Below are 12,953 nucleotides of genomic sequence, written 5' to 3'. Positions count from 1 at the left end.
TAACCAGAATTTGGTCGTTTTTGTATAACATATCAAACACAAGGTAGAAAATTAACTCATCAACCTTTTCTGAAGTAATTTTCCTTAACAAAATTAGATTACTGTATTCAAGTGGTTGTTTACAGTATGTTACATGTGTGACAAATTTAACATCAAACAGTGGCAAATTTCCCAGTGCAATCTTTAGGGGCAGCCTTCCAACTTTGTCCTTCCTGTCGTGCCCATTTGATATTTGGAGGCACGCTGCATGCAGTTTTCCAATCATTAATTTAAACGGTTGTAAATTCAAATGTCAGCGCCAAATGTCTAATAAGCATTGCTGCCAGGCATGAATCCCCAGCGAAAGTGCAATGTTTAAAAATAGTGCCTTCCCTTTTTTAATGTGCTCTGAAAGGTTACATCAGCTGTCTTTCTTTCAGTTGTTTTTGCTGAGAACTCAGAAATAATCATGGTTGATATGAGCAAGCCAGAAACATGAGGAAGGACACTACCATTATTCAAATTTGGAGTAAGTTTTGAATAAACTCCTATAATTAATATAATTTTTCACTTGTACATTTTGCCATCCTGTCTTGTAACTTGCTGGCAGATGTCTGTTGTCTTATATGCTTTGGATCATGTGATAAAGAGAAAGCACATCTGACTTGTTCATACTACACAAGTAAATTATTTAAGTATTGCTGAAAAAAGAGACATGTTGTTGAAGCTTTTCGGCTTACACTCATCAGGACAATCCACAAGAATACCAACGTAAGGGGAAACAACAACTTTATATTGTATGAGAAGAGAGTACATTGGTATTCTTGCGGATTGTCCCGATGAGTGCAAGACGAAAAGCTTTGACAACATATCTCTATTTTCAGCAATACTCAAGTTCTGTACTACCAAATGACTAAACGACTTAAACTTGAAGAGTAGAGAATAATTCTTCACTTGGTAGTCAATGATAGCAGTAAATATTGCTAAGCCAGGTGTTTCAGCTGGATTGTTGAGCATCCTTTTATTTCCCTGATGATGTACTTCTCTAGGGCAATTAGGGATGGGCAATAAATGCTGGCCTGGCCAGCGACGCCCACATCCCGTGAATGAATAAAGAAAAAAAAATTAGGCTCAGAGCATTCTTTATAGCAAAACCGTGACTATTCCATTGTCGGAACAGTTTCTTTCTTTCTTTAAGCTTCTAAGTGAGATCGACAAACCTGTGGCAGTTCTACTATCTGCACTAGCCAGCGAATAGAAGGGTATTTTGTTCCTACTTTTTCAGATTGAACTTGCTCCCGAGGTGAAATGACAATACGAGTGAAGTGGTCAAAAGTAACAGAGGTTGGAATTGCCATCTAACCATCCATTCGCCTGGATTTTGCGGTCAGCAGCAAAGGGACAGCATCTTGAAAAAAGCTGTCCACAAAGATTTAGTCAGCTCCAGAGCATAGATTTCCTCCATTCTGATGTCACTTTGAACTTGGCACAATTTATGGGAGGATCTGTATTGTCTAACAACAGGGCAGGCAGCAGGCAGGCTGATCAGCCAATTAGATTGAAGAATTTTCACAGACAGCAAAGCAGAAAGTAAAAAAAGCATGGAAAATAATTAACATTTTAATCATTATACAGAAAGCAAAATATAGATTGTGACATACTCATGGATTAAGGGAGAAGCTGGAATATCATAAACTAACTTTAAAAAAATATATTTAAAGATGAATGACATTCCACATTTGTAAAAATAGTTTTTCAGGGTCAGAGAAGTTGTTCAGCAGTCATTATGACTTAATACACCTTTAAAAATTCAGTTGCTTATAATTGAACAAGGTTCAACAGTTTTCTGGATTTTACAGTAAGAATAGTGCATAAAAAATTGAAGTTTGTGTTGAATCAGTGATTCTCTGTTGATTGCATCTGTGAAGATTGCAATAGTGTACCCTATGGAGCAGCAGGGTATCATTGACAGCAACTTCTAGATTTCCGTGTTTAACTGCACGTATGCAGATACCAGAAGTTGCTGCCAGTTTTACACAGTTATGACAGTGGGTGCTAACAGTTTCATTGTCATTACAATCACAAAATCCTGGCCAATGTTATGTAGTGTAACCCAACATAATAAGGACTATTAGAGTTTAGAGTAAGCGGAAGTGAGTAAGCAATGATGGATTTATGGTGCCTGATTATGGAAGCAGAAATACCACATATAACATACAGTGCTGAATTCAACATTTATTATATACTGAAGAAAAACAAATATAATTCTTCCCATTTGAGCAACATTCCCACTAAAATGTTAATGTATCGCTTCAATAGCTATAGCTTTCAGAACATTCTGGGGGAATGCAAGGATATGTTATGAAATAGTGACAGAATGTTCATGAAGCATGCCAACATAAGTCTTCGAGTGCTGAGTCATAATTTTCTCTCGGAGAAACAAGTGGTGGCACATCCCTCATGCATGAAATTTTCATCTGCCGTTGTCTTTTATGTAATCATTTCACAGTGAGTATAATTTTAACACTTATTAATCTTTCACAGCAAGTGAAACTTTTAAATTAGTCTTGAAGCATGAATAAAAGTGGAAATTGGGAGATGAATGAAGATTGGGAGCGCACGCAATGGAATCCCATTCATAATACATTCAACTCCAAACTGGTGTCATATTTATTGAGTTTGTAGACATTGGAAAAATTACTTCTAACTCAAGAGGGATGGGTTTGCTGAGACCAGTATTCTTTATATGAGTGAGAAGGAGACAAGAGCTGCATGTACCATATGTGTGTGTGCATATATGTGAGGAGGGAAAGAACAAGCGGTTTTAAGGAGGCTGGATTTAGTGTGAGTTATTGAACTTAGGGTAGCATTTAGCACCACTAATTTGATTAGAAATGGCAGCTTTTTAACAATTTCAATTTTTAACAGAATCATTCATGTGTAGTCTAGTCACATATGTACATAATAATGGAAAGCATGAATTGATTACACTATCTGATCTAAACAGAAGGCTTAGGTGACATCAACCATGAGTGAAGCCCGATTGGCTTAAAGTTCATGCTCTGACTCGAGCTTAAACCGCCTTCTTCCATCTGCTGTTATATGTTGAGCACATTTTGCAAGTCACTAAGTTAGGTTTGCAATTTTCAGCCACATTTTGAAAGTTTTCTGAGTTAACATGGCATGCTACCTGTCACCTGTCCTAGTGCTTCCCTCCTTGGTTTGGTGTCAATTTTTGTCTGAATATACTCTGGTGAAATCTCTTGGGACATTTTACTACACTAAAGATGCTATTATAAATGCAAGCTGTCATAGGTGTACAATGTTCATTTGGAATACTAGGCGATCTCCCAAAGCATTCGCGTAACTAGTCAGTGTTGCAAAGAAGATATGGATGTGCATGTCCAATGAAAAAGGTTAAGAAGGTTGTAAAATATTTCCACAGTGAAGTAATTGTTTTTCGATCATTTCCCGAAAATAAATACATTTTCTTATCTAATGCTGTTAATTAAATATCATAATTACCAAAAAAAATCTGCATTCACCTGTTTATGGTGTGGTCTTGCAAAGATTTAGAAATATATTACAGTTCAATCTGTTCTTATTTTCACTTGTCTCCACTTGTGAATTCACTATGTGCTACAAGACCTTAATCCTTACGTGAGCCAATAATGAATAGGGAACACACTTCCACACCTACACTGTGAACTTTACAAAAATGCATTGAGGATGTCTGCTGGGAACATTTCTTAAAGAGGAACAGCAGTGCTTTATTATTACAAAAATTTTAGAATCAAAAGAAGGAAGAATCGACAGCAGATAGAGAAGATAATGAGGGAAGTCAAGAATGAATGAATGATAATAATTGCAAGATCACTGCAGACATTAAGACCAGGCAATACTAAAATCTGTTCAATCCTATTCTTTAGTTATACTTTAAACTTTAAGATGCTTCAAAAGCCACAGGAATCATTTTTTTTTTGCTAGTGTTCAGTAGAAAAAAAAACTAGCATATAGGGCTGGAGCTCATAGAATTTTGGTTGAAAAATAAAGAATTTTGTGTATAACAGAACCCTTCAAACGAAGTGACTTCTATGTAAAAATAAAAAGTAAAATCCAGCAGGGTGTAAAACTGCTGGGTGATCTGATCCTATCAGATTCCCATTGAGTGGGCTAACTTAAAATTATACACTCAATTGGAATTCAGCCCTGAACCCTGTAATAGAAGTTGCTTTTTTTTTTCAGCTGTAAAATTACTAAATAAAATGAATTCAGGCAGTTTCAAACCAGTTCCCAGTTGTCATGGGTCCATGAGCACAAAACTGGCAATTACTTGGCATTAGTTGATAGTAAGTTTACAAAGACTACAAAGGCAGCTGGTATGGAACATGAAAATGTCCCCGTGGCACAGAGGCAACATTCTAAGGCTGTTATGAAGACACATTGTTGAGGTATGAGAGGGTTGGTTTTATCCTCTGTCAGGGCCTGTTTCAGTCCTGTTTCAGGGCCTGGGAATGCCTGATGTATTCAGACACAAAATTGACATTTTTTCTTGCAGTGTGCGGGGAACTGGTGTGAAAATGTAATTTCTGCCTCGACAGTTTCTGATGATGCACTTCTCTCTGGATCCAATGTGACATCAAAATTCCTTGCAACAGCTTTTAATGTTAGTTCCCATCGCTGTAATGAGTACATTTTATGTATCTGACGCATGGCTACAGTGCAGACATTATTGTGAGTCCTACCTAAGCTGATGCTGAATTATATCATTTATTCATATGTAACTTGCTCAAATCCTTCCTGTGTTATACATTTTAACAGCTCCCTCTGTGAATAACCTGAAAGCTAGTAGTTTGTAAGCATTTTACAAAACTTGGAAGAAGGTGAGAAATTTTGCATGATACATAAAAGTAAACTGTGTCAGGTTGTAAAAAGACATCCAGTGTTTTTCCCATGTTTCAAGCTTTTAATAGTTGGGCCCATTTGTGTGCCCTGTATTCTATGTAATTCTATGCAATTTTTTTTTACAGGGGCTATTAAATTCATTTGCTGCCTTGTTGTAGTCATTAATATATTTGTATTCGCCAGCCTTTACTCTCTAGAGTTTAGAAGAATGAGAGGAGATCTAATTGAGGTATATAAGATGATTAAGGGGATTGACAAAGTAGACGTAGAGAGGATGTTTCCTCTTGTGGGGCAACCCTCGAACAAGAGGTCATAGTTTTAAGATAAGGGGTAGCAGATTTAAAACAGAGATGAGGAGAAATTACTTCTCTCAAAGGGTCGTGAGTCTGTGGAATTCACTACCCCACAGTGCTGTGGATGCTGGGACATTGAGTAAATTTAAGGAGGAGATAGACAGATTTTTAATTAGTAAAGGGTTGAACGGTTATGGAGAATGGGCAGGAAAGTGGAGTTGAGACCAAGATGAGATCAGCCATGATGGTATTGAATGGCGGAGCAGGCTCGAGGGGCTGAATTGCCTACTCCTGCTCTTAGTTCGTATGTTCGTATTCTTTTCTTCTATTGGTTTTCTTTGTTTTGGGCATGACTATAAAGAGTCATATAGGGCCTCACCCAAAATATTATTCTGTCTTTTCCTTTTTCACACGCTGATTTCCCTTGTGCATTTCCAACAGTTTCTGTTCTTATTTTTGAATTGCAGCATAGAATTCCATAGAAATTGCAGCAACAAAAAAACAGTCCTTATGGCCCAACAATTCTGTGTCAGTGTTTTGCTCCATAGAAGTCTCCTCTCACCCCATTTCATCTATCTGCAAAATCCTTCTATTTCTTTCTCCCTCATGCTTTTAGCTAGCTTCCCCTTAAAGGCATTTATTGCATACACCTCAACTACTCCTTGTGATAGAGAGTTCCGCATTATAACTATTCTCTGGGAAAAGAAAGTTTTCTTGAACTCTTTATTGGATTTTCTGATCCTTTTATCTGGGGTGGACTGGGGAGTTGGCATCAGGTACGATCTGGTCTCATGTCATGAAATCAGATATGGCAAGGCAACCAAAAGATGTGATGGCATCGCCATTCCAGCGAAGACCAATATGGAAAGGCAGCCAACAAAAGCCAGAAGCTGAGTGAATGACCAGATGAAGCCAGTGGTGGAACTGTTAGTAAGGCTAACTGAGAACTGCAGTAAACAGAAGATTGCCTTAAAGTAATGGTTTAGCCTTAGGTTAACTGGGGAGTCTGTGATCAATGGATGCCTTTACAAAGCATAATAACAGCTGAGACTGTTGAAACATTAATAAATAATTGTGTAGTGCATAATAATTTATTCCGCGTGTTACGTCGTGTTTATGACATAATCTGAACCAAAGTCCATGTCAGCAATAAAGTGTGTACAGTTATATGCATATTTGTGTGTATTTTATATCAGGGATTATATTTCCCAGTTGAACTCCCAGGCAGTGAGAGAGTGGTTAATAAAACATACAGTATCCTGGTCTATATTAATAGGGCTGTAGAGTACAAGAGCAAGGAGGTTATGTTGAACTTGTATAAGACACCAGTTCAGCCTTATCTGGAGTATTGTGTCCAGTTCTGGGCACCGCACGTTAGGAAGGATGTGAAGGCATTCGAGAGGGTGCAGAAAATATTCATGAGAATGGTTCCAGGGATAAGGAACTTCAGTTTTGAAGATAGATTGGAGAATAGAAGGCTGAGAGGTGATTTGATAGAGGTATTCAAAATCAGGAGGGGTAAGTAGAGAGAACCTGTTCCCACTCGTGAAAGGATCAAGAACAAGAGGGCACAGAATTAAAGTAATGGATAAAAGAAGCAAAAGCAACACGAGGAAAAACTTTTTAATGCAGCGAGTGTTTAAGGTCTGGAATGCACTGCCCGGATGTGGTGAAGGCAGGTTCAATTGAAGCATTCAAAAGGGAATTAGACTGTTATATGAAAAGGAAGAATGTGCAGGGCTACGGGGAGAAGGAGGAGCAATGGCACCAGGTGAAATGCTCATTGGGAGAGCTGGTGCAGACACAATGGGCTGAATGGCCTCCTTCTGTGCTGTAACAATTCCATGATTCTGTTATTCTGTGATTACAAGGTACCCATTCTTTCTTGTAAAATTGTTCTCTTTCATTGAACCATATTTAACTTAACTGGATCTACAGTGCTGTTTTGCAGCCTAAATATAATATGCTAATAATGGTAATCCTGTGCTTTTGACATATCTAATGCCAATAAGTCAGAAACATTTGGTATTTCTCCAGTTGAAATTTGCATGCTGTTTTACTCGACAATAGAGAAAGATTTCCTTTGGCTAAGTAAAGAAGTTAAGGATAACACAAAGACAAAAACTAAGGCATACCATATTGCAAAGGCCAGTGGCAGGCTGGAAGACTGAGAAACTTTTGAAGATCAACAAAGGGTTACTAAAAAAGTAATAAAAAGAGCAAAGGTAAATTATGAAAGAAAACAAGCGCAAAATATAAAAACAAATAGCAAAAGCTTCTATAAGTATATAAAAGGGAAGAAAATAGCTAAAGTGAATGTTGGTCCCTTGGAGGATGAGACTGGGGAGTTAATAGTGGGGAACAAAGAAATGGCGGAGACACTAAATCAGTATTTTGCCTGCGTTTTCACGGTGGAGGACACTAGTACCATCCCAATAGTAACAGGTAATGCAGAGGTCATAGAAAGGGATGAACTCAGAACAATCATCATCACTAGGGAAAAAGTACTGAGATCAAACTATTGGAATTGAAGGCAGACAAGTCCCCAGGGCCTGATGGCCTACATCCTAGGGTCTTAAAGGAAGTGGCAGCGGAGACAGTGGATCCATTGGTAATAATATTCCAAAATTCCCTGGATGCAGGAAAGGTTCCAGTGGATTGGAAAAATGCTAATATAACGCCCTTATTCAAAAAGGGAGGGAGGCAGAAAGTAGGAAACTATAGACCAATTAGTTTAACATCTGTCATTGGGAAATTGTTAGAATCCATTATTAAGGAAGTAATAACAGGACATTTAGAAAGTCAAAATGCAATCCATCAGAGTCAGCATGGTTTTATGAAGGGTAAATCATGTTTGACTAATTTGCTAGAGCTCTTTGAAGATGTAACAAGATAAGTGGATAATGGGGATCCTGTAGATGTAGTATATCTGGACTTCTAGAAGGCATTTGATAAGGTGCCGCACAAAAGGTTAATACACAAGGTAAGATCACATGGGGTTAGGGGCAATTTATTAGCTTGGATAGAGGATTAGCTAATGAACAGAAAACAGAAAGTCGGGATAAATGGGTCTTTTTCTGGTTGGCAAGATGTAACTAGTGGGGTGCCACAGGGTACAGTCCTCGGGCCCCAACTATTTACAATTTATATTAATGACTTGGATTCAGGGATAGAAGGTACTATAGCCAAATTTGCAGATGACACTAAAATAGGTGAGATAGTAAGGTGCAATAAAGAATTAAGAAATTTACAAATGGATGTGGATAGGTTAGTTGAATGGACCAAAATTTGGCAGATGGAGTTTAACGTGGATAAGTGTGAGGTTACCCATTCTGGTTGGAAGAATTGAAAGGCAAATTATTATCTAAATGGAGAGAAACTTCAGAGTGCTTCGGTGCAGAGGGATCTGGGTGTCCTCGTGCATAAATCGCAGAAAACTAGTATGCAGGTGCAGCAGGTAATAAGGAAGGCAAATGGAATTTTGGCATTTATTGCTAAAGGAATAGAATATAAAAGTAGTGAAGTGTTGCTGCAACTGTACAAGACATTAGTGAGACTGCACCTGGAGTATTGCGTACAGTTTTGGTCCCCTTACTTGAAAAGGGATGTAATCGCATTGGAGGCAGTTCAGGGGAGGTTCACTAGATTGATTCCAGAGATGAGGGGTTTGTCTTATGAAGAGAGATTCAGCAGTTGAGGCCTTTACTCTCTAGAGTTTAGAAGAATGAGAGGAGATCTAATTGAGGTGTATAAGATGATTAAGGGGATTGACAAAGTAGACGTAGAGAGGATGTTTCCTTTTGTGGGGCAATCCAGAATGAGAGGTGATAGTTTTAGGATAAGGGGTAGCAGATTTAAAACAGAGATGAGGAGAAATTACTTCTCTCAAAGGGTCATGAGTCTGTGGAATTCACTACCGCAGAGTGTGGTGGATGCCGTGACATAGAGCAAGTTTAAGGAGGCGATAGACAGATTTTTAATTAATAATGGGTTGAAGGGTTATGGAGAATGGGCAGGAAAGTGGAGTTGAGACCAAGATGAGATCAGCCTTGATCGTATTGAATGGCAGAGCAGACTCAAGGGGCTGAATTGCCTACTCCTGCTCCTAGTTCTTATGTTCTTATGTTGTGCACTTATGACAGGAACATCATAAATTTATCTACAAAGAACAGGTCTATCACTTTGCTACACTGAAATCATCAGCTTAATCTTCACCCATTAAAGCCACCAAACAAAAGCAACAAAAATAGAAAACAAATACCATACTGAATTTTGGTCTTTACAGCAAGTCACGTGCAAATAAAACAGTCAGCTGCAAGAAAAAGCACATAAAAATGCAAAAAAAAAGAGGTTGGAAGCCTGTTGCAGACAGAGAATATGTCAGCAGGGATATATTCCAAAGCAATCCCCTCAAAATTTCTCAGTTTCAAAAATTAGAAACAGACAGCTATTTAGAGCAGATTAACAGCTTCCACTGAATTGTTATGTTTCATCACTAATTAAGATGGATCTGTACCAACTAGTGAAATGAAGCCCTAGCTAGACTGCAGCATCCGAATATAAAAACCAGCAATGAACATCTCATTGTTCACACAAGATACTGAACCTAAATAAGATCAACATTGGATGGGTCAGTATTTTAGTACAAAATCTTTGCCTACTTTCTTCTGAACTCTGCTCTTAATTGCAGTTGAGAAACAAACACGCAAATGTATCAGAAAATAAATCAAAATCAACTGTATATTTTATTACCCTCCCAAAAAAATGATGCAATTTGTAAAGGAAAACAAAATACTTACTTTAACAAGGTCAACAAACTTGCCTCATTCAGGGGTCTTGATGGGTAAATGCATATTGTAGGCTGACACTGACCCACATGTGCCAGAAAGGCTATAGATTCAATAGGGGCGTAAAGCAAATGCTCATCGTGAAAGGTTCTAGGAAACATGCATGCCAATGCATCACGCATGTAATTATGCTGCACTTGAATTTCCTTTATCTTTCATACCCATATGTCAAACTTTGCACCCAAATACACCTCGACTCACTATAATGACCCCAACCGAGGCTCAAGTGCCATACGTGCAAATTTCCTGCAATTACAAGATCATAGAATTATACAGTACGGGAGGCCATTAGTACCATCGGGCCTGTGCCAGCTCTTTGGTAGAGGTTATCTAATGTATCCCACTCCCCTGCTCTCTCCCCATAACCTTGTATTTTTTTCCCTTCAAGTATTTATCCAATTCTCTTTTGAAAGTTAGTATTAAATCTGCTTCCTTTCGGGTAATGCATTCCAGATCACAACTCATTGTGTAGAAAAATGTTTCTGCACGTCGCTTCTGGTTCTTTCGCCAATGACATTAAATCTGTGTCCTCTGGTTACTGTCCTTTCTGCAACTGAAAACAATTACTCACTCGATCAAAACTATTTATCATTTTGAACAGCTCTATAAAATCTTTTGTTAATCTTCTGTGCTCGAAGGAGAATATCACCAGATTCTCCATTCTCTCCAAATAACGGAAGTTCCTCATTATTAGTAAATCTCTTCTGCACCCTTTGAAAAGCCTTGACATCCTTTCTAAAGTGTGTTTCCCAGAATTGAACACAATGGGGGGAATTTTATGCTCTGCAGCAGGTTTGGAGGCAGGGAGAGCACGTAATCGGGTGGGATGGTGGCAGGGGGAAGGGGATTAAGTCTGGAATGGGAAGGCCTGTGAACGGCCTTCCTGCCCTGCCGCCAATTGAGGCACTAAAGTGGGCAATTAATGCCCAATTAAGGGTCTCAGCGCACTGTCGCCTCAATTAGCCCAGCGGCAGGCAGGCCTGTCGCCGCACAGGGAGCGTGGCAAGGAAAACCATGTGGGCTGCTTGCTGGTGGTGGTGGGGAGAGGCTCCCTTGCTAAAAGGCAATTAGTGCCTGAATGAGGAACCAGGCATCGGGAAAGGGTGGTGGGGCGGCTGAGATCCGTCCCCCTTCCCTTGCTGCTGATCCCCCTACACCTCTCTCTCCTGCACCCCCGCCCCGCGAGACCCCTCCGTCCTGACTTACCTGGGGCCTGGGTCCAGTGCCACTCCTAGGCCTCGGGTGGGTGCTCCACCGTCAGAAGCCTCCACCTCCTCAGTGCCGCTGCTTAGTTAAAAAGCTGATGGCCTCTGATAGGTCAGCAATTCTCAGAGGGCAGGATTTTCATCACCGGGGTCCTTGATCCCGTGGAAGGCCTGCCACTGCCCAGTTAGGTGCCTAATTGGCACTTGATTCAGCAGTCCTCCCACAGGAGGAGCGATGCAGGGTTCTTGCCAGCCCTTTTGCCAGAGATCAAGACCCCCATCGCCCGGATAAAATACTGGCTGCAATATTAACTGTGGCCTAACCAGTGGTTTATAAAGGTTTAGCATAATTTCTATGCTTTTGTATTCTATTAATAAAGCCAAGGATCCCATAAGCTTTTCTGACAGTTTTCTCAACTTACACTGCCACCTTCAAATATTTGTGCACATTTACCCCCATTGTTGTGTGTTGTTGTTGTAGTTATAGCATAGTTAGGGCGTTGTTGATAAAGTCTCTGAGTCTGGATAAGGTCAACTAATTATTAATTACACATCTCTATTTACACTCTCCACAAGCCTCCATCATGCTGCTACTCTCTTCTTCAAAAACCCATTACCATGTGACTTTTACATCATCATCACTACAGTGGGAAGGGTTGCTCTCACTGTCTTCAACATTAACCCTTTCAGGTCCTTATACTAAACCCATGACCCTCTGTTCCACCACCCTCTTCAAAATTGTACAATTTTGTTCATATTTCCTGTCCTCATTCTTCCGATCAAAACGTATCATTCACAGTTCTCTGCGGTAAATTTTATCTGCCATGTGCCTGCCCATTTTGCCCGTCTATGTTCTGCTGAAGTCTGTTACTATTCTCCTCGTTTCCAATAATCTGCAAGCTTTGAAATTATGCCCTGTATACCCAAGTCCAGATCATTAATATATATCAAAAAGAGCCGTGATCCTATTTCCAACCCTTCAGAAACACCACCGTATCCTTCCCTCCAGTCTGAGAAACTACAGTTCACCACTATTTTCTGGTTTGTGTCCCTTAGCCAATTTGTATCCATGTTGCCACTGTCCCTTAAATCCCATGGACGTCAGTTTTACTAACAAGTCTACGATGTTGCAATATGGTAAACGTCTTTGAAAGTCCATAAACACTTCAACCACACAACCCTCATCAACTCTCCCCATTACTTCATTAAAGTACTCAATCAGTTAGACAATCATTATTGGCCTTTAACAAATTGGAGCAGACGTTAATTATGAGCCCATACATTTCTAGACGTCAATTAATTGCGTCCCAGATTATTGTGGAGAATTTTAACCTGTGAGCTGGGGGGAGGGGGAGGGCACGTGCCAGTGCATACGGGGGGGTCAAAGATGGAAAAAATGCCGGTGTGTCGGAAGCTCGACTTGACCCCACTGACTTCAGGATTTAACTGGTGCATATTTAAGACGTGCAGGAAACACCAAAGGGACAGACAGTGGCAGTTCATTGAAGATTTAGCCCTGCATTCTGTGTTTAACTGCCAGTGCATGGGTTTCCTGAGCTCTCTGAAACTCACCAGAGTCAGCAAGGTGAGAGCACAGGGCTGTGAAATTGACAGGCTGGAAAGCCTTTAACTACTGAACTATGGCAGCTGCTTCCTTGCAGAAGTGAAAGGCTTTTACTCACAGGACTTGTTCTGAGAGAGTGCTTTCACTGCTTTAGAGGTGA

The sequence above is a fragment of the Heterodontus francisci genome, chromosome 20 (assembly GCF_036365525.1).
Source record: "Heterodontus francisci isolate sHetFra1 chromosome 20, sHetFra1.hap1, whole genome shotgun sequence".
Classification (NCBI taxonomy): Eukaryota; Metazoa; Chordata; class Chondrichthyes; order Heterodontiformes; family Heterodontidae; genus Heterodontus; species Heterodontus francisci.
Note: the sequence above shows the minus strand (reverse complement) of the source record.